Consider the following 22779-nt stretch of genomic DNA (forward strand, 5'->3'; position numbering starts at 1 on the left):
AGGCCCGACCCGAGTCCGAAATATGTTTTAGCATTTAGGCCCGAGCTCCTGTGATAATCAAATGAGCCCGAAATAAGCCCGAATTACAGAAACTTAATAAATAACACAAAATTGTATTTTTATTTACAGCAATTACAGGTTTAATTTTGCAGTTGTGCTTTAAAAGTTGTCCAGAAAGAACGGTGATGTATCGTTGTACAGTACATTTACAAAGTTAGACCCGAAAAGGCCCGAGAAATATGGTTGTATATTTACAAATTTACGGCCCGAATCCGGCCCGGGCCCGAAGTGATATACGCTTTATAGGCCCGAGTCCGGCCCGCGGGCTCGGCCTGAGCCCGTGCAGACCTCTAGAAGATATCACCCTCTTTACAGTTGCCTCGAGCAAAGTTTCGCTTTTCTCCTTCTTTTAGTTTCTCCGGATCATGGTTAGATACGAGTATTATAAATGATGTATACAGGGTGTTAATGAATTATACCTACAAACTGTAAGAGGTGATTCCTTACATCAAAATAAGAGAAAAGTGCATATGAACCTATGGCGAAAATTGCATAGTTTCAGAGCTAGGGCTGTCCAAAATCCCAAAATAGCCAAATTTCAAGAGGTCCTATTTCGAATTCGAGAAACTGGATGGTGGTACTTATCAGATAAAGGAAGTCACGTATGCGCATTCCAAAAATGCAAATTTCATTAATATTCAGTGGGTGTACAGAGTATTCCATGCAGGGTGAAGTTCCCATACATGCCCTCAACCGAATTTTGAGATGTGCTCTGAGTTTATGATTGGTCCAAAGTAGGCCAACGATAAGCCTTTATATCAGTGAACACGGAATCCTTTGGCGCAATGTCGGAAGTGTTGAGGATCATCAGCAGCGCGGTCTCTCGTACTTGCGAAAACGCATGTTGTAATGTTTTCTTTCACGCTTACAAATGAAGAAAACGTGAAATATACCGTGACGAATTACATCGCATCACACGTTATTCCGAACACACACACACACACAAACACACACACACAAAGAAAAAAAAACATGGAGCTGCGGTTGCTAACACTTTCGACTTCCCTCCGAAGCATTGGATGTCCATTGCTGTCAAGGCTTACCTCCTGCCTACGTTGGGCCCTCCTTGAAATCATGATATATCTGAAGATTCTATTGTAAGCATATCTGAGAATTACACCCTGTAGGAAATACTGTGAAAACCTTTTGAAAATTGACGAAATATGCAATTTTGGATTGTGTATTGTGGCTTCCTTTATGCTGATAATGACCACTATCCACAGTTTCTGGAATTCGAAATAGGGCCTTTCGAAATTTGGCTTCTTCACGGTTTTGGATAGCCCTAGCTCTGAAACTATGCACTTTTCGCCATAGGTCCATATGAGCTTTTTCTCTTATTTTGATGTAAGGAATCACCTCTTACAGTTTGTCGGTATAGTTCATTAACACCCTGTATATATGGATTTTATTTAGTTGAATAAAATAATATGCATTAGTGTAAAAGTTAATACGAAGTTTTCATGAGAATGGAGGAAAAAACAATTAATTTGTGAAATTGATGTACTAGAATCATGCTACATACTTATTAAAATGAAATTTATGAAATACACAAATTAACATGAAGTTGTCATTGAGCTCTTCATTATGATACTATTACGACGACAGCACATGGTATGGTTAATAAGGTATAAGCTATACTTATCATCAATTTTTAACTTTTTATTTCTGTTTAAGTATTATCCAAATACGAGGGGAAGTCTAAAAGTAAAGGGACTCAAAAAAAGGCACATTAATTCTAATGATAAAAAACTGAAACATCCCAGATAGCATGTAAGCTTAAATCAAGGGTCGCTTTCCCTTGATTTTGGCTTAGCAATGTACAGTTGATGCGACAAGCGACAATCAACGTTTATTTTAGCTTGTTTTTAACTTGAAAAGAAGCTTGAATGCGACAAGCGACAATCAACGTTTATTTTAGCTTGTTTTTAACTTGAAAAGAAGCTTGAATTTATCAACTTTCTACTAAGCCTATTTCAAGCTTGATTCAAAACGCTTGACGTTTGTCGATTGTTTAGCAAATGGAGCCATCTGTAGGATTGGTGAGTAGTCTGAGATTTGGCGCTTGATTTCTTCCAAAAGGTAAACAAAGGTAAGCTATGTGTATGAAATGTAATAGTAAGCCCTACTTTAGTTTTAGTTACAAAATAAAAAGGTGATTTTTATTTTAGACTAGTGCGCTGAGCGCTTTTAGGATAGTATTACTTTTCAAATATGGAATTTTATGTTTATACCTTTTATGTTGTTTTCTTTTTTTTAAGTGTGTTCATCCGTATAAGGTATACCATATTTAGCCATTGGATTCTTTAAAGTCAGTGATTGCTCTTGACAATTAGCATCAGGATAGGCGCCCGAAGGGGAGGGGGTGGGGCCCGGGCCCCCTTTGGCTTACGAAAATGTATACGTAATATAGGAAATCATGTATATTAAATACCAGGCGTAATATAGCAACCATGGAGATGGGCCCCTCCCTAGAAAATTTTCCTCGGGCACCCCTGAATATCAGTACAAAAATTAGAGCGTTAACTTCAGCAGACGGCTTTATCATATTAAAAATTTTTAGGTGGAATACTTGATAACTGTTAAGGCATTGCTTTAGCAGACGGCTGTACCATATTTATATCGATTTTATGGTCATTTTTCACTAGATTTGAGATAATACTGTTACATATAGAGAATTTTGGAACTTGGGGGCCAAAATCAGGTAAAACCACCGTGTTTACAGGAGAAATGAGTTGGTGTTACGTAACCGTAATTACTAACATAACTAACCAAACCTAACCTAAATCATCAAAAACAGAAAATATAGGAAGAAAGTACGAATTCAGCTAAAATCACCATGTAAAAATTATTGCAGATATTTTATGTATTTTTCCACTTTCCTCGTTTATGTGCATGTCCTCCGTCGCTGACACGCCTGCTCTCTACGGACGCATCCCCTCGCTCCGCTCGGGACTCCCAGCTACACTCCTGCCCTGACTCGGTTAGATGGCATTCGTGCTTTTTTTGTGGCCACCTAGCACAAGTTGGTTCGTGGTTTATGCACTAGCTTCTCATTTAGTGGATATTCTACAAAAAGGAACCGGGAAATGCAATGTGTGAACATTTGGTAGAACCATCTGCTCGAGTAATGCCCAAGTATCTTAACCCAGCCTAACCCAACTAACTTAACCTACCTAAACCATAAAAAAAATACAAAATATATACCAAGAAAGTACAAAATTTAAGCAAAATATTGCCACCCCCAGTTCAAAAAATATGCCGTTACATAACACTTTACGTAGCATAGCTGAGCGAACGAAGGGGAATAGATGCCCCGCAGGGCTCGTTTTTTTCCCCCTACTTTTTAAGTTACACGCGTTTGGCATTGCAACCATTGCAGACCGTCATTTTCCAAAGCTTCATATGTACTTACTGCCATCTCATTCCTTGCTTGTATTCGTCTGCCTACCGCCTTGTCAATTAGATCCACCATAACATACTTTATTTTCCATTTCGTAGGATTCTATATAACAGATACGATTTATTAAGTCTAAACACATTAAAATAATTTATTTAATTAGGTAGAGCCATCTGCTAAAGTTAACCCCATATTAATAATGAAGGTAGTTAAATGATAATGTAAGTGTTTTAAACTCAATAAATTGTATGTGCAAATGAGTATACATGGGAATGTAAGTATGTTATGGTGGAGCTATTTGCCAGGGCGGAAGGCGGTTGAATACAAGCAAGGAACGAAATGACAGTATTTGTATGTTAAGTTTTGGAAAACGACAGTCTACAATGGCTGCATTGCCAATCGTGTGTAACTTAAAAGATAAGGGGAAAAAACGAGTCCTACGGGGCTTCTAATCCCCTCCGCTCGCTCAGCTGTGGTTCGTGAAGTGTTTGTAAAGTAGTACCTCAAATCTAGTGAAAAAATCAACAAAATCGATTTAAATTTGGAGAGCCGTCCGCTAAAGTAATGAAAATTACGTTTTATCTCTACAATCGAGGAGAAAACTGCTTTGAATTAATACATTGCCTAAGCTTTCTTGTTTTAGCTTTCACCGATACACTAAAAATTTTAACTGTTGTGGCTTCCCCAAGAATCGGTACGGATGATATTTAAATGCAGCAAGCAAGCCTGGACATTTCACTCATTTTAGAATGCATCATGCTTATCTTTCGTTCCTTATGTTCTTCCATATTTATTCGGAGGTTGGGGGCAAAATTGAAGAATATAAATACTTATGTCCGACTTTATTTAGTAACAATTACTTATTCTAAGGTATACTTCATCAATCTTAGATTAAGTGATATCACTCATTTCATCGCTTTACAATAAGAGCAAGGAAAGGTTCGATCGGCTATGGACTTTTGGGTTTACGGTAAAAGAACGATGAATTTCGAAAAATTACTTATTAGATATTAATAATAATTAAAAATGGGTTATTACGCGAAAATAAGTTGGCATATTAGTTTGAAGTTTGTTAGGTAAGAAGTCGAGGGTGTAAGTTTGAAGAAAACTAGGTTTTTCGTTGCTTACATTTTTATCTTTTTATCCTCTAAAAACAGTAACTTCTGTCTCTTAATTGATTTTAGTGCTTTTGTTTACTTTTTTTTTTCTACCAGGTGAATGAAGTCTGGATCTAAAATCTCAGAAAAATATTTGCAATCTGAACGGATGTAATAAAGAAATAACGCTATTTTTCAGGATTGGCCAAAACCGTGTTTTTTTTTTAACTTTTTTTCACTTAAACCGGAATGTTTGCTTTACACCAGTTTTTTTTTTTTTTTTTAATACGTTTACCTTAGATTAAAGTGGAGTAACCGTTGCCCCCTTTTTTTAAGAGTAAAGGTAATTTGAGGCTGATGATTCGATTGAACAGGATCGCAACCTCGAGAAATGAACGCAACTCGCTCAAACTAGGTCATAGGTCAACTAGTTCTGCAAATGATTTGCCATTACATCATAAATTATTCAGCAGTCTACTCCTTCAGCATTAGTTAAGCTTGAATTTTTCTTGTCGGAGGCATGATAGTCCACAAGTTGAGGGGGGGGTTGGATTCGTGAAAAATACTTTTTTAACTTGTCTCTTTAATTGTGATTTTATTTTATCAAGTTTGGAGTTCCCGCCGAACTGCCTGTAGTGCGCTGCCACACTAGCGAACGGTCAACAAAACTTTTCCACAGAAGCTGATTAAGTGTCTAAATTTATAACATTGGAAAGTAGATCGACGAAACAGAGATTTCCATTAGGTTTGACTGTTGTTAATAATAATAATAATAAAAAGTTTTATTTAGAAAGATAGTATGAATGGTCCAGAACTATTAGTCATTTCCTGTATTGATTAGCAAATTAAATTAAGCCTATATTTCTGACTGACTAAATTAGATCTTCTGTACTATATAGTCTTTTAAAATTGTCCATTGATTTAATGTGTATAACTATAGAGTGATTCCATTTTGCAGTTCTTTCCCTTTTGGTTCTTAAGTGGCTCCTAAAATATTCACAAGTATGCAAGATCACTGCAACGTATTTCTATCAGTTGACCTCCGTGGATGATGGGTCTGTGGATTTATCGCTTTTGTTATCAAGGGATTCTGGTTTCGAGTTCAAATGAAGAACAATATCTCTCGAGTGCAAACTGAGTAGTGGTTCGGATCTCACTTTAAGCTGTAGGTCCCGTTCTTCATAACCCCGCTGTTATGTCCTTAACCATAGAAAGACGAAGGTGGGTCAAATTTACCCGCACTTTCTTTTTCTCTTTGCCCGAACAAATGAATTTTACGTTTGAATTTTTTTGTATTTTCTTCTGTAATCTAAACTTAAATTTAGTTTTATTAGAAAGCACATTATTGTGGTAGTTTTTTTTTTTTTTTTTTTTTTAAGCGCAGGAGACTAAATACATTTTTTTTAGCAACTTAGAAATGTTAAAAGGAGTACAGTTTTACTTTGAAAGGATCATGTAAACTTATCTATTCTTTGAATGGATGACTAAATTAACATAATCTACTTTTATACATTGAGCAAACGTAATACTCTCAGGTTTAGTATAGTAACTTGTCTACACAGGCTAATGTATTTCAAGCTACTTCATGTCTGCTAACCAAATGCGGTAGTAGTCTGTACTGGGACTTGTAATATTTCCTATTAAAATAAAATTTCACAAGTCTTAAAATAATTTTACAACTCACATTTATTAGTAGCAGTCATTAAATAACTTTAAAATACATTAGTAGGGTTAAAATTGGAATTTACAACCACGAGCAAAATTGACCCCCCTTAGTCTTTCACGTGACCAATTATAGTTTAGTCTTCCTAGGGTTAATGTTAAGATACACGGATGACTAATGATAGTGAATGATTATGAAGGAATTAGTGGCATGAAAACGGGAAAACCCTCACGAATATGATATTGTCCATCATAAACTCATAAGGCCGGAGATTGAACCAAAGATCCGTCGCACCAAAAGGCAACGTTCTACCTCTGAGCAATCAACCCTTTCCTTCCGCAGTGCTGATGAATGACGTCATACTCTAATGACCTGGTCATAATTCTGCAACATAGTGGTCTTCTACACACGTCTTCCTAATTGTTCCCCACTTTTCCCCCCAAGATTTCTGATTAAATGAACAGCGAACTCATATTTAAATAAAATCTTTGAGTTTTGTCCCACGGTTATGCGGGGCAGCCTAAAGGAGACGGTGATGATGAGAATGAATTAAATAATGGATTGAAGAAAGTGGAGGGGAACGGTAGAACCCTGAGAAAATCTACGCACACGGTGTTTGTCCACCACAAACGTACACCCATGTCCAAAATTATTGTCGCATGTCTATAAATATGTTGTTGTAGGAATAAAATTTGATAACGAATTCGCCCTGTATTTCTTATAATGTTGGTATGTGCATAATCGGCAAAGACATGTATGTGGCAAATTTCATGTCAAAAGAGCAGTAAATAAGAACAATAAAACGAAAATAAAACTTTCTTGTCCATTTGTTTTACTCATTCTAATTTACGTGCTTATAATTCTTTCCCTATAAAATTTTCCACAAGAAGACAGTTATAGATATGCGACAATCATTTTGAACATGAATGTACATTTAATTGTTTCAATGGTTTGTGAAATAATATATTTTCTAGTTATATTAACACCTTCAAAACAATATTTCCTAAAATTTATTGCAGATATCAGAATGGTATTTGGCCAAATGCAATCTACTTTAGCTGACCTTAGTGAAAGAGTATCTTCCGTCGAGAAGAAGGTCGACACACTTCTAAGTAATGGTGTGAGTGTGAAAGCAGAGTCCATAAACGAAGAATCGAACTTCTTGGCCTTCTGCCTCTGCGAACGTTCAATGATTTTCAAACATTTGAGAGAAAGCTTGAAGAACCTAACTTCGGAAAGAAATATGTAAGTATCCTATCAAACCTGTACAAGTTATGAAGCAGGTTTCAAATCTTTGTTATATCTTTTAATTTACGTCTTTTTGGAACATCTCTCTTTTGACTAAATGTTAGCATCAACTCCATTTTTGCCAATTTAGCCATTATCATGTGCATTAGCTATGGACTATAATTTTGGTCAACTTGCCATTCATACTTGCTAATATAGTCATTTAGGCGGCAATTAAATCTTTTGCAGTCAATTTTTGTTTTTTAGAAAATATGAAAAACCTAAAAAAAAAGTAGTTTATCTTGGTATTTTTCTAATTCTTTTGTTTACAACAGCACTTACATTGTCACAGTAAATTAGATATCTTTTATCAGTCTCACCTATCCGTCACGGTAAATTGGGATTCCTGGATCTGGTTTCTCCATAGTCAATTTGTTTGATTAGTTTCTAGTGTATTTTTAGTTTGGGTGGAGTTTTTCTTGTTGAGATGCGTGCATGTGCATGTATATATTTTTGTGATAGATCAATAGTGTTATCAAGCCATACCCAGCATTAGAAGTTGAAAATAATTCAAGAGATTTTATTACTTCTAGTCAATGAAGGAACAAATTGTATTGTGAAACTGTTTGATTTGAGGATATCAAAAGATAAATAATATTAGAACATCTTTGTAAACTAGTAGACTTAAAGTACCAAATATTTAGTTTCTTTATTCCTAAATTCTGTTACCTATAAGTTAAGGTAAGTTGAGCCATTTTTAGCTAGTTTTTGTGCGTCATTTAGCTATTTTCTGACACTACTTGTTGGCAGCACTGATTAACCCACTGTTACTTGTTACTTTTGGAAGTGTATGTAATTTCCATATACATACACATACACACACACTATAACGACTCACCAAGGGTAGTCGTCAACCTGGTTCGATCGATGATATATAAATCTTGAGTGGTAGTAATCATTTGCATGTAAAAATATCTTTAATAATTATATATACTATTATCCTCACCTTTTTCTATCAAAATTATAAAGTCGATGAACGGTATCAAATGATTTATTAGTTGATACACTTTTATGTATTCTTATTCAAAACGTCATGCACACATACAAGATGATTAGGTATCCATAAACAACTACATAGCAACTAATTACATAACACTATCTATATCTCTTACAGATATTAAAAACATTCTTCTTTTGTTAATATTAAATTAACATTCTATTAAGTATAGTGCACATGTATGAGCACTATCTGCCCAAGGTACAGGTAATTATTAAACTATCCAAAGTATTTCGTTATATAAAATGTCGCCCGACAATTGGACTGAATATAAAAGTCATAAGCGAGCTTGGCTTTTATCTTCAAGAACCACTGGTCCGTTTACAATAATGGTCTTACACTACTTATATCCATCACATTTTGATCGCCCCTCGTATGTATCTTCATTACATATCATAGATATAGATACATTTATAACAAATCTTTCACTTCATTAATACTTATTTTTGACAATAAAGTTTCAACACAAATTAATATAATGAAAACAATTTTTGTGTTTAATCAATCATGAATTAAATTATAATCCTTCACGTTAATAAGAAAGAATTAAAATCATTAGAAACTTATCGTTAGTTAATGAAAATCAAAAAAATTAAATTGAATAAAAATCAAAAATTAAACATAACCTACGTTCGAAGGACCAAAAGGCAGAAAATAAATCTATTTTTACACAAACAGAAGATACCCTTTTGTTACATATTTTTTTTCAGTCTTCTTCATTCCTATTTATTTGAGCAAGAATGTCAGGCGCAACTAATTCTTTCACTAGATGCATCCATTTTTCTTTTGTATACTGAGTAGGTTTCCAAACCTTTAACTCATCTATATTACGAAGTCCAATTGACATACCCGTTTTAGCGTTCAACAATTCAAAAACTTTAGGATTTATTTCCTTAAAACATAAATAAGGACCTGAGAAAATGTCACAAAATTTATAAATCTTCTTTAACAACATATTACTTTGTGGATGTTGTTTAACAAAAACTAAGTCATTGACCTTGATTCGATATTTTCCTTCTTGCAAAGACTCTACTTGAGAATTACGTTTCAAAAATTTGTTATGTCTTCGGATTTTTACCATATTCACTAAACTGGAAGAATCTATAATTGTTGAATCTTCTAACTTGACATCAAAATGTTGTTCCACAGGGAAAATCAAATCAGAACCATTATGTACATTAGCAGGAGACACGCCTAAAGTATCTGATATAGAATGATTCAAAAGGTACGTGATTTGATTGACATGCTTGATCCATTCGGCATGTTTGTCTTTACAAAAGTGTCGAAACAACATACCAAAATTGCGATGTACATTTTCTACAACAGAGCTACTAGGATGGTACGGAGTTACAAAATGGATTTTAATGTTAGCCTTGTTCATGACTTTGATGAACACATCACTTTTGAACTGTGAACCATTATCACATAATATGTGTTCGATAGGGCCACAATGTTGAATATATACATTCAAGATTTTATTTATGATAGCAGCGGAAGTTGCTCTACGCAGAGGATAAGCTACTACATAACGTGAAAAGATATCCATGGTTGTTAGTAAATAAGTTTCTCCAGTAGCTGCTCTTGGTAAAGGTCCATATAAATCGATTGACAGAAACGAATGTGGTCTTTCAGGCGTTATTGAGAGCATTGGTTTTTGTACAGCCTGGTAATTATGTTTAATTCGCATGCACTCAATACAGTCCTTGATATAATTTTTGATTTGAACTCTCATTCCCTTCCAATAAAAGGATTTATTAATCAAGGCACATACCTTTACATAACCAAAATGACCGAAATCGTCATGATAGGCCTTTAATATGCGTGTTGTCAGCGTAGGTGGAATACAAATTTTGTTTCTAGATTTGAATTTAAAATCTTTAATAACTAGAATTCCGTTGGTTAATTTAAATCTGGAATTCCAATGTTTGGGACAATTACATCCCTCACTACATGAAGACAAATGTTCCATGATTTGTTTATATTCATGATACTTCATTTGATGTTCTCGCAAATCTTATATTGATATGGTAGCTATTTCATCCTGTAAGATCTTAAATTCGTTGATGGACAAGATATGTTGTTCTTCTCCAGGAAACAGACGTGATAAGGTATCTACGGGTCCATTATCTACCCCTTTAATGTGTCGTACTTCGAAATCATAAGCTTGAAGATCTAACGACCAGCGAAGTAGTCTGTTATTATATCCCTGTACGCTGTTAAGGTATCGCAATGAATTATGATCGGTAAGTACTATGAAATGACATCCGCTAAGATATGGAGCAAATTTTTGTATCGCAAAACGTACAGCCAAAAGTTCGATTTCTGTCGTGGTGTATCCTTTTTCAGCTTTCTTTAAAGTACGGCTAGCGCAATGTATAACAGCCGGTTCCTGAATAGTTGGATTAGGTAGCCAGAGTACTGCAGAGATTCCAAGTTGGGAACCGTCACACTGAACATAGAAAGGAACGTCATATCGGGGGTGATTCAAATGGATGTTTCGTTTTACGCACTCCTTCAACTTATTAAAACTGTGTTCTTGAATCGGACCCCATTGCCATGGTACTCCTTTCTTTATAATCATAAATAAAGGCTGGGCTATCTCAGCGAATCGTGGGATGGCTTTGCGAAACCAATTGAAGAGCCCTAATATTTGCTGTGTCTGTTTCACATTTAATGGAGCAGGCAGATCTTCTATGGCTTGTACTTTAGATTGACTGAATTGTAAACCAGAGGCATCAATTTGGTATCCAAGAAATTCTATGGAATTCTGCAGAAATTTTGATTTCTGTAGATTGATAGTAAGGCCCGAACTTTCCAATCTGTCTAAAACTATATCTAGGTACTTCAAATATTCATGTGGATTTTCCCCATGATTAAGATGTCATCAGCGTAAGTTATCACGTTGCTACGTAAGTCTTGACCCAAGACTTTATTCAAGCAGGATGCTAACGCCGCACTACCATTGATAAGCCCAAAAACGACACGGTTGTATTCGTATAAGTGACCTTCAAAACTAAATGCTGTGTACGGTTTCGAATCTTCATGTAGTTCGACCTGGTTATATGCCATTACTAGATCTAAATTTCCGAAGACAGCATTCCCTTGTAGAGAAGCTAGTATTTCTTCCACTGGAGGATACCTCACTTGTTCCAGATCAATGTGACAATTCGTGCGTCTCAAATCTAATACCACACGTAGAGAACCATTTTTCTTTGGAACAACATGTAATGGATTAAGATGCACACTTCGTGAAGGCCTAATGATCCCATCTCTTAGCATATCTGTAATTTGCTGACGTACATTTTCCCTGTATCTATATGGAATTATATAAGGCTTGGTTACTATGGGTTTGTCTGTTTTAACTTTAAAAGAATAAACAAAATCCTTGCAACGCCCAGGACGTTCGGAAAATACATTTTTATGTTTATATAGGATATTCTTAAAGTCAGCTTTTACTGTATTATCTGTAAAATCAAGATTGCTTTCGAGTGATTTAACACGTTCAGAAAACAATACATCGTCTTTTAAATTCACCAAATTTTGTGTGTCTTCCATTCGTTGATCATTTAATTTACCACTTTCTGCACTAACAGAAACATTATTCACTACATGAGAAATATTATTATATTGAAAAGCACTATTATCTAATTTTGGAAGCAGTTTCTGAACGATTTCCTGAGGTATACCAGGTATAGTCAACGTTTGGTTTTTAAAATCAAGCATGACACGTAATTGAGATAATAAATCTAAACCCATAATTAATTTCTCGTTAAGTTCCTTTATTACCAGAATAGGGATTGATATTTCAAAATCTTGAATAGTTATTGTCACACGAGTGATTCCAGCTACTCTCTTTTTATGTTTACCGGTAAAATCAACTATAATAAGGTTCTCAGCCTTTTGTAGCTTAGGATTCGAATAATTACTAGTAATTGCTTTCCACATTGAATACGATAATAGAGAGGCATTTGCTCCCGTATCAAGTAAAGCTTCAGTACTTAATCCTTTGACTTTAATAGGTATTTTAGCTGTACTATATGATTTTAAAAATACAAAATTTTCTTCAATATTAAAACCATCATTGACGGTATCATCTTCGAACCAACAACGATTTACAACAGGTATAAATTGGTACTGACATCTATTAATTGCTATTTCCGAATAATTATTTACAGAGACGTCATGTGAAAGATCATTTTCATCATTAACATGAACATGTAAATTGGAAGATAAATGTTCATAAGAATTATCGCTTAAATTTGTAAATAAATGTTCATGAGAATCTACAGCTGATATGGGTTTAACCCCTACCACATCAGCCGCAATTAGTTTAAATTCATACTCGTGTATGGTTCCAATAAAGTACATTGTACAGCACAATCCTGGTTATGTCCCATATTATTGTTCTGTACAGGAATTACTTCGATACCTGGATCTTGATGCGAAGTGCCATCTCTTGTTCTCCAATTACGTCTATCCACGTAGTTTGTTGTATTCCTGGAATTTCGCCATACATTCCTTCTATTTTTAAACCTGTTTTGATTATATGATCTAACATAAGGATTGCTACGATTAATTAGGTTAGGCATATTCCCTACGTAACTTTGCCTATTTTGATCGTTTTGATTGCTAGAATTTACTCGGCTTAGATTGTGTTCCGTATCATTCACACTTCGGATATTTAGATTCCGAACAGGTACAAAATGATCTGAATTATTTTTACTTTTACCTACTCCTGCTTGTTGATTCATAGCATGGTATTGGGTTTCATAGCATTGGACAAGCATTAATAAATGGTTGAAACTCATACACTGTGTAGAAAACAAAATCTGTTGTAACTTAAATGGGAGCAAATTTCGAATCGATGCTATTATTCTAGATTCCGATTGTAATGGATTAACGACTTTTAATTCGTTGTATGTATTTACAACAAACTCTACAACAGATTTGTGCAAACGAGGATTGAAATGATTTCTAATGGTGGCATCTCGATTTGCAAGCAAAAAGTCATTTTCATAATTCGCAATCAGTGCTGCTTTGAATTCCTCATAAGTATTGATGTGATCACGTACGGCTTTAAACCATAAAGAACATGGTGGGAGTAATACATGAGGGATTAATTTCATATATTGTGATCTATCTATACACATTATATTGCATTCGTCCTGGAATTTTTCCAGGAAAGAAGTAGCGTTTTCATTACATTTACCACTGAATTTACTCATAGCCCGTATTTCACTCATCTTAACACTTAATTTTACCTTCCTTTTATCATTCCGTGTACTTATTGGGTGACAATTCCTATCCATGACGTGATGTGTCGTTGCACCATCCCTTTCACGCCCATCTGTCCTCTTCGGATGAATTTTTTCCAAAATAATATCCTCATCAGACCCAGGTGAAGGTGAAGTCATCTCTGGTGAGTGGGGAAACTCTAAGCGATCACTACCCATATTATTGTGGTATGTGTTGTCCTTAACCTGTAGCGTTCTAATTTCTTCCTGTAGAGTAGCTATCAATTGCGTATTGGCACGTATATTGTTAGAATTATTGATGACCTGAATCTTTTGCTGTTGAACAGAAGATTCTATTACTTCTAAATCCTTTTTTACACCACTGATTTCTTGGATTTGGTGGTTGTGCTTATCCTGACAATCCTCGGATATTCTTTTTAACTTTTCCTCGAACTGCGAGGTGATGTCATTCATCGCCTGGACAATTGACTGTTTCGTTTCATCTGACTTCTGTTCCATTCGTCTACTTAATTCCTCATATTGCTTGTTAGATTCTTCGGACTTATGCTCTATCATCTGCCTTAACTCCTCGTATTGCTTGTTAGATTCTTCGGACTTCTGCTCTATCGTCTGCTTTAATTCGGTAGACATCTGAATCAATTGTCGCTGTAAGGCTAGCAAGATCCGGTCTTCTGATGTCATTCCTGGTGCTACACTATGTTCACCGTTGTCACTATTATTGGATTCTTTCTCAATTGCCTCACCGTTCATTTTTCTTATAATTATTCTACCACTTCTTAGTCTGGTGAAATTTGTATTCATTAACTTTATTACAAAAGTAAATTCACCCTTACTTTGCTTCGGGATATGAATTTATGAAAATTCCCGGGTGAGGTAAACCAAAAATTTTTATAACGACTCACCAAGGGTAGTCGTCAACCTGGTTCGATCGATGATATATAAATCTTGAGTGGTAGTAATCATTTGCATGTAAAAACATCTTTAATAATTATATATACTATTATCCTCACCTTTTTCTATCAAAATTATAAAGTCGATGAACGGTATCAAATGATTTATTAGTTGATACACTTTTATGTATTCTTATTCAAAACGTCATGCACACATACAAGATGATTAGGTATCCATAAACAACTACATAGCAACTAATTACATAACACTATCTATATCTCTTACAGATATTAAAAACATTCTTCTTTTGTTAATATTAAATTAACATTCTATTAAGTATAGTGCACATGTATGAGCACTTTCTGCCCAAGGTACAGGTAATTATTAAACTATCCAAAGTATTTCGTTATAACACACACACACATATATATAACCGCTATTCCGCGGACAGTGGTCCTTTTAAATAACCGCTATTCCGATATAAAGCTGAAAGTTACCAAATAAATCCCAGGCAAACAGTTTTTGTTAGTCACGTAGCCCATTTGATACGGCCTTCCGTGAAACTCAGAACCCCACGCCTTTTTTTTTTCACACTTCACATTACGGTATCTAAAAATTAATCTAGTTTCATTCATGCTTTGTTTTTTTTTCCACTGGTAGAAAAACATAACAATATGGACCCTTATATATATTGTTTTTCTTTTTGATTTCAGCATGCATTAGATCTAAATACTTTCCTTTCTTTCAGGTAAAAGTATTACTGTCAATTGGTGGTAAGGATTTTAAAAGGTTTCGCTCACAATGCAATAAGAAGAACTTTGTGCGACAAACTCGCAATGGAATTCTCCTACTCTGGCAGGAAACCAAGGATCATGAAGCAAAAAAGCACACCTTTGGGTCCAACCAAATGTACAATAAGATCAACAGTAAGTTGATTTGAAAAGTTGTACTGAAATATTTAAGTTCATTTATTTATTTATGCTAGTAACCATACAAAATTCCAGTTTGCTAATTATTAAGTCTTACTTCTCTCGTACTGGACGTGTGTTCTCATATTAGTATGTCCCAAGCAATCAGAAGTAATTCTTCATGAATAAAGTATGCTTTGAGTACTTTAGGATTCTTTTACTGTCAAGTAGTAAAATATGTAAATGTGTTCACTCTTACTGGGTGAATATAACATCTGTGTAGAATGTATAGGAAATTCAATAACTGATCCAACACTCTATGTTGTAAACAAAGCTTTACTGGCAAAGTACATATTTAAACAAATCTTTGCTTTGAAAAGCATTCAAAAGAATTTGTAAGGTGTACGGAAAATCTAAAACCAAATAAAATTCCAAGGTAGGAATGATTCCAGGGCTAAATAAAGTCAATAGTGTCAACGAATTTAAATTGAAGTACAGTGTAGGAATCACTACTGTGAAGTATAATTTTGCACCAGACTTTTCGTGTATACCTGTAAATTTGATACTGTCTACCACACGAATATAACTTTGTTGGGTTGGCAGCACTGTTAGTCTGGTAGTATTACATAGTATGCCAAACTGTCTCCCCTGCCGATATTTTAAAGGTGCAAAATTTCAGAGCTCTTTGTCTAACACTGGAACGCAGATAAAACACTAGAACAACATAGCTTTCGAAGTTACCATAATTCCAGTATAAAAAGAGAAAAGTTGCAGGCTTTCAAGACGGGGAATAGTCAAACTTTCGTCTTTCTGTCGTCTTCATCTTTCAATTTTTCGTGACAACGAAGGTAGCCAAAACCTAATGTGTTTTGTAGTGTTATTTAAGGTGACTTTAAACGTTGACTCAAAACCATATCACCACTAAGGGCACCGGAAGAAAGTCTTGTTACACTTGTATCGAAAAATGTAACTTTTCCATTATATAATATACCAAAAGTGTGGTGGAAGATAACTTTCTATAGTACCCTTACATAAAAATCACAAAATAGGGGCCTAGCTCAGGTGACTTGAAAAATAATATAGAATTAGTTTCAGCTCTAGGTATCCATGTTTAGAAACCATACCATAATTCCGTAAAGCCTTTTAAGAGAGAAATTTATTTCAAATGACAGTTTTTTTTTAAAGAATAAAAATCGCTAGTATTTGCTTGAAATTCTATCTTTCTTTTCAGCTGCTGTTCGTAAGATGTACACCGTCGCAACAGAAGAAACGGTGAAGGAAGTATTGGGTGTTTGGCTGCAGCAGGCGGAGCCTAGACTACTGCGTAGGTAATTATAGTTTTACCTATTTTCCTTACAATCACGAGAGAGATCGGAAAGTTCTTACCATCACTAAATAAGCTAGGGATCTGCAACTTAGTCCATGGACGCGTTCTTCTCTACATATACGTTTTGTATTCACTACATTTCTCACATCTATAGGTCACTAGATCAATATCATATGCATAGAATTCTGTGGATTTGGAGGAAAAAGAGATTTACAGCGTTTCAATGCCTCTTACTTTCCCGGACCCCAAGATATGAACATCTTATTATAATAATTGTAATCCTTCCCTTTTTCTTCCTTTTAGGATATGTATCATAAAACGCTTTTGTAATAATTTTAAATGAGAAGTTACTTCCCTATTTCAAATCTTAAAAGATTTAGAGATATCAACATTTTATTAGAATAATTGTAATCCCCACCTTTTTTTTCTCCTCTCCACGTCGTTTCTTTCCCTTTTTACTAGCATGTCAAAAAAGAAAAAAAAGGGCCGAAACACGTGGCAAAGTATTTTAAATGAGAAATGGAAATACTGAACTTCAAATCTCTCACCTCAAGGGATTAAATACTTTACTATAATAATTATAATCCCCATCCATTTTTCTTTCCACCCCCCTTTCTTACCTCCGAGGCATATTTCAAAAGCGCTTAAATTCTTATCTACTTATTTTAAATAATATGAAAATACCAATTTTCATGTTTCAAACCTTCATAAATTCAGAGATTTCGACATTTTATAATAATTGTAATCCTCACTCCTTTTCTTTCTCACCTTTTTTTTCTTTTTTTCCTTTGTACTAAAATATCAAAAACCGCTTAAATATGTCAAATTATTTGAAATGAGACATCCGAATATCAAATTTCAAGTCTGTAACCTTAAAGAATTCGGAGATATGGTCATATTTTAAAAATACGTCCCACACCTATTTTCCTCCCCTTCCTGTCGAGTTTGCAAAAATCCTTCCTTAGTGGTATCCTACGTAACAAATTCCATGTACTGTCCATATTTAACTTGTCTATCTTAAGCGATTTGGCCTGTGCAAAGATCTGTCGGTCACTCAATCACTTAGGTCTTTGTATTTTATATAGCGAGATGAGTTCATTTTTACGCACTCATGTATTAGTACACAGTGAAATGAGATGAAATGTTTACCTTGTATGTATTTATTATTTTATTATCCCTTATAATTTAGCAACTTGCCTGTTACTTTCCTCGGAGGATGGAAATTTTAACTAAAATCGAGATTCATTACTGTTTACATTTTTATTTTCTTGTCTTCTGGAAGAAAGTACCTCTGTTAATTTTATTTTTTGATTACTCCTATCTGCTGAATGAATTTTTTTTAAAGAATAACTTTTATTCCTTGATTAATTTTGGTGTTGATTACTTGTTTTCTATACTGCAGGAAATTTCATTTTTTGAAAACTGCGATGTCAGAGTAATAGAGAGATAGGCACTTACTGTTATATTTGCCTTCTAAAAACATTTCCTACCTGCTGCATGAAAAACAGAAAGCAACTAACCTATTTTTTTCTTGACTAATTTTAGTGTTATTTTACATCTTTTCTATCTACTGAACGAACTCATCTCATGAGAGAAAAACTACAATACCACCCGCTTTCTTGATTGATTAGAGTTAATTACTTCTTTTCTATACTAAATGAAACCATCTTACATTCTGGAAAACTCTGCAATGCCATTGTAATAGAGAAATATGCAATTGCAGTATCTTCCAGACGATAAGATTATTTCGTTTAGTATAGAAACAAGCAATAAAGTACTATAATTAATTAAGATACAGATGGTATTGTAGTTTATTTTTCCTTCTCAGAAGATACGGTTTCATTCAGGAGATAGAAAAGAAGTAAAATAACATTAAAACTAATCAAGAAACAGATTTTTTTTTCCTAGAAGATAAAGACTTTAGCAGTTAGAAAATTTTGTTAAAAGACAAAATAATAGTAAATGCACATTTCTCTCTTACAAAGACATTCCCGAGTTTTCGGGAAGATAAGACTTCATTCAGTATGAAAAAGAAGTAATCAACACTAAAATTGAACAAGAAATAAAGGTTAATGTTTTATCCACAAGATAAAGACTTCATTCAGCAGTGGCAGTAATAAAAAAAAATAAAAAAGTAAGAGTAGTTTTTTTCTCCCAAAGACAAAAAGATTTCAATAGGATAGAGCACGCCAAAGTATGCGTATGCGTAAACACTCAACAACAAATTAACAGGAAAATAAATAGGGAGACATAGGTCTTAAAATGCATTCAGAATTTGACTGGATTGAAGTAAATGAAGTGATTTTCCTGCCTTGTGCCATGTACACTGAGAAATGTTTCTGCTTTCAAAGATGGGATATAAAGAACTAGGTCGATAGGTCGCAGGAGTATTTATTACTTCTCTATAATGAATTGTGAAACGACGCTAATGACTCCGACACGACGTTCCATGAATATGGGTCAAATAAACTTAGTGTTACATTTACGGTAATGAGTCATCCCTTCTTCATTTGATATGTATGATGAAGGCAATATGCATGTCTTCCTATCAGTGATTCTTGTGTTTTGAAAGAATGAAACGTTGCAAATATGTATTCCTCCACTGTAAGGCTCAGGATTAAAATCCGTTTGTTTTACTGTCACAAATAATTCCAGTGAATTGTTGTTTAACACCTCTTTACGTGTTAGTCACCAGTAACTTTTTTATTTTTTATTTTTAAAGAGAAATATTTCATTGAACCTCTAAGGTATGTTCCAAACTCGTTGCAAAATGGTACGAAGTTGTCCGTGTACACGGTGCCTACTTTAGTAAATTCTACACTTTTCCTGTGAATTGCGAACTACACTTTCCCATGCGTTCTGTTGTACGTGACGCAGGATAACGTCTTGTAGGTCATCATCTGCCATTTATGTTGCTCCGTGAAGAATACAAGGTATATAGGTTCACACACTTATGACCTATCTTTCCTGTGAATCGTGAGATCAGATTGCATTTCATACAAGGCATGGAGAGAAAATTACAGAAATAAGTAAATATTTGTTCTTCCATCTCTCAGTGATTTCTTATATCAGTGATTACTTCGTTTGTTTTTCGTAACGCCGTACTTATACAACAGTACCGAGTGAGTCAATATGACATTTTCTGGATTTATCTCAATTGATGCTCTCACAGAACAATGCACATTTTCAGCCAGGAAATTTAAAAAAAAAACTTTACTGAAAATTTACTGGCACTAGAACATTGAAATAGGTAAAGTGAATAAATACCATGCAGTGGTACCAGTGATGAAACGAGTAACATACTTCGTGACTCGTGATCCCGAAGTAGTCAGATCCCTGACCCTATATGACCCAGACAGATTCGTGCGATCCCGAGACGACTTAATATCAGACTGTGGGAGAGTATGTTGTAATTGTAACAAACGCGATTCTTTCCTTTCAAGTGTTTCTTATGAGTGATCGTCAAAATTTAATCAAATAAGGCTGTAAAACGTAAAATGTAGAATATAAGGGATGCCGCTAAACCGAAAGAGTGTTTGGGTAAAGTTTGTGTATAGTAGTGTTTAAAATTACTTTATTAATTTTCAGTATGGGAAGATGAATTATATTGTATTTGGCATAGTCAAGACACTTTGAATAAGAAGTGTCACACTACAAATCTAACATCTGAATAGGTGAGCTCGATTAGGGAATATTAATTCACTATAAAAAATTCTACCGTAATGCTATAGAGATCATATTTGGAGTGCTTCCAAGCCATGGATCACCAGATCTGAGAAACGAGTGCCAGACTCTGTTGCCTTGTGTGGCACTTACTTCAAAGAATAATAATGTATTTTAATGAGAGCGTATTTATAAGGTAAACAATATGAATGTTTTCTTTTAACTGTGCAATCAATTACATGTTTTTCAGTACGTATTTATGATCGTTATTTTGCAGAGAACGAAGAAATTCAAAACCTGTAGTGGAAGGTCACACCGTTGAAGTTGAGGAACCCAATTAAGGAAATAAGTTAGAAATAATACAAAATATGTAAATAAGTTCAATAAATAACATTGTAATACAAGCTGATTGTTTTCATGGAACCTTATATCAGTTATTGCGTAGAATGTAGGGATAATTTATTTCAATTAGGTAGCAGCAGGATGCGAAATCATAACAGTTATGATCGGGGAGAGATAGGAGTAAATAAATAAGTAAAAAAAAAAATTGCACTGGAAAGTTTTGAAATGAAGATTTCATATATTGAACATCCAAAATTATTGATATATGTAAGGTTAGGGATAATGCTTATCCACTAGGTTGTCCACTAACTGCACAGATTTACTGTAAATAGTTTGTATACTTCTGACAGTGTCGATGTCACCTTATCTCTCCAGTAAATTATTGAGGATGAATTTTCTTCCAAAATTTTGAAGTATGGGAATGGCCATCCTCAGTATTTCGCACCCTGTGTAGCAGTGGTTCTAGGATTTAATTTATATTTCTTTCTTTCCTGAAATCTGATAATTTAAAAGTTTGCTTAGCCCTTGACGTTTGTCTAGTGGTGTACGTCTTTGGTGCGCCTAGGGTCGTGGTCGATTCCCAGTGGAAGACCTTACAAACACTGAACGCATTACTGTTCGGATTCTACAGGTCAGTGTCTCATGTAAAACTTCGTGCTGAAACGGGACGCTCAGCTTCAACATCAAACTGTGGTTAATGGTAAACTAATTGGATGCTGATCTGCCAGGTCGCATAGTATATTCACCAAGGAACTCAGGAAAAGTGTTGCTTTCTATGTTGAGATAAGATACTAATCTCAATAGACTGGAGTATGGGGTATATATTCAACACCAATGTTGTGTGAGACATGGATTTATAATTTAACATGATATTTCAATAATGTTACTCAACAGAAATAAACCTGAACCTCGTGCTGCAAAGACGCATAATGGACGAAGGAAAGAAGCATAATACAGATTGTGAAAGTATACATTATTTTGCTTTCATTTTGACCGAACACAACTATTCTTTCTCAGAACATTGCTTATGTAGGTTTAACAGTTCTTTCGTCCTCACCTTTACGTTTATTTTTGCAGGATTGTTGTCTATATGAGGTTGATTTCATTTTGTATAAGGTTTGATGTGAGGTCCAGTAGTGTCAACCTTGATACAGATTTATTTCTGCACGTGAGAAAATGATTCAACTGGTTGGCGTCATGTATAATGTTTGATGTGAAGGTTAGTATAATGTTCAGTGTGTAAGTTACATAAATGATGGTGTGTGTTCTTTTGCCATCTGAGGGTGTTTGGATATTGCCACCACTTTATTGGCATTCTTTTAAAAACATTGCAGAAACCATAGCTTACTACTATGTTTACTATTAATAGTAAGTATGGTATGGTTTCCCCTATATATATTTAAAATAATGCCAATAAAGTGATGGCAATATCTAAACACCTCAGATGGCAAAAGAATACACACCATCATTTATGTAACTTACACATTGAACATTATACTAACCTTTACATCAAACATTATACATGTCGCCAAGCAGATGAATGATTTTCTCACGTGCAGAAATAAATTTGTATCAAGCTTTACTGAGAAGCTTGCAATAAACGAGACATATTAAGCATGTGCTAAACTTGAAGTGGACAGCTTGAAATAAGCTTGAGGTGACAATCCTGTAGCAAGCATTATGTACCAAGTTTGAGATAAACTTGACGTAACAAGCCTGTAGCAAGCATTATGTATCAAGTTTGAGATAAACTTGAGGTAACAAGCCTGTAGCAAGCATTATGTACCAAGTTTGAGATAAACTTGAGGTAACAAGCCTGTAGCAAGCATTATGTACCAAGTTTGAAATAAACTTGAGGTAACAAGCCTGTAGCAAGCATTATGTACCAAGTT

The 22779-nt window shown here is 34.6% G+C and overlaps 1 long non-coding RNA gene across 5 annotated transcripts; it reads left to right on the forward strand.

The window, feature by feature from the left end:
- The first annotated feature begins 1799 nt into the window (after positions 1–1799).
- On the forward strand, positions 1800–20949 carry LOC145694904 (uncharacterized). 5 transcript variants are annotated; one of them, XR_014133060.1, is made up of 4 exons: positions 1800–2149; positions 7237–7462; positions 16787–16883; positions 20823–20949. It is a non-coding gene; the product is annotated as an uncharacterized LOC145694904 (long non-coding RNA). The 5 variants fall into 5 exon arrangements; XR_014133063.1 differs by lacking the exon at positions 7237–7462 and adding an exon at positions 15396–15573 and having other exon boundaries at positions 1842–2149; XR_014133064.1 differs by lacking the exon at positions 7237–7462 and adding an exon at positions 15396–15573 and having other exon boundaries at positions 1842–2139.
- The last annotated feature ends 1830 nt before the right edge of the window (positions 20950–22779 follow it).

The sequence above is a fragment of the Thermobia domestica genome, chromosome 9, assembly GCF_964235325.1.
Source record: "Thermobia domestica chromosome 9, izTheDome1.hap1.1, whole genome shotgun sequence".
Taxonomy (NCBI): Eukaryota; Metazoa; Arthropoda; class Insecta; order Zygentoma; family Lepismatidae; genus Thermobia; species Thermobia domestica.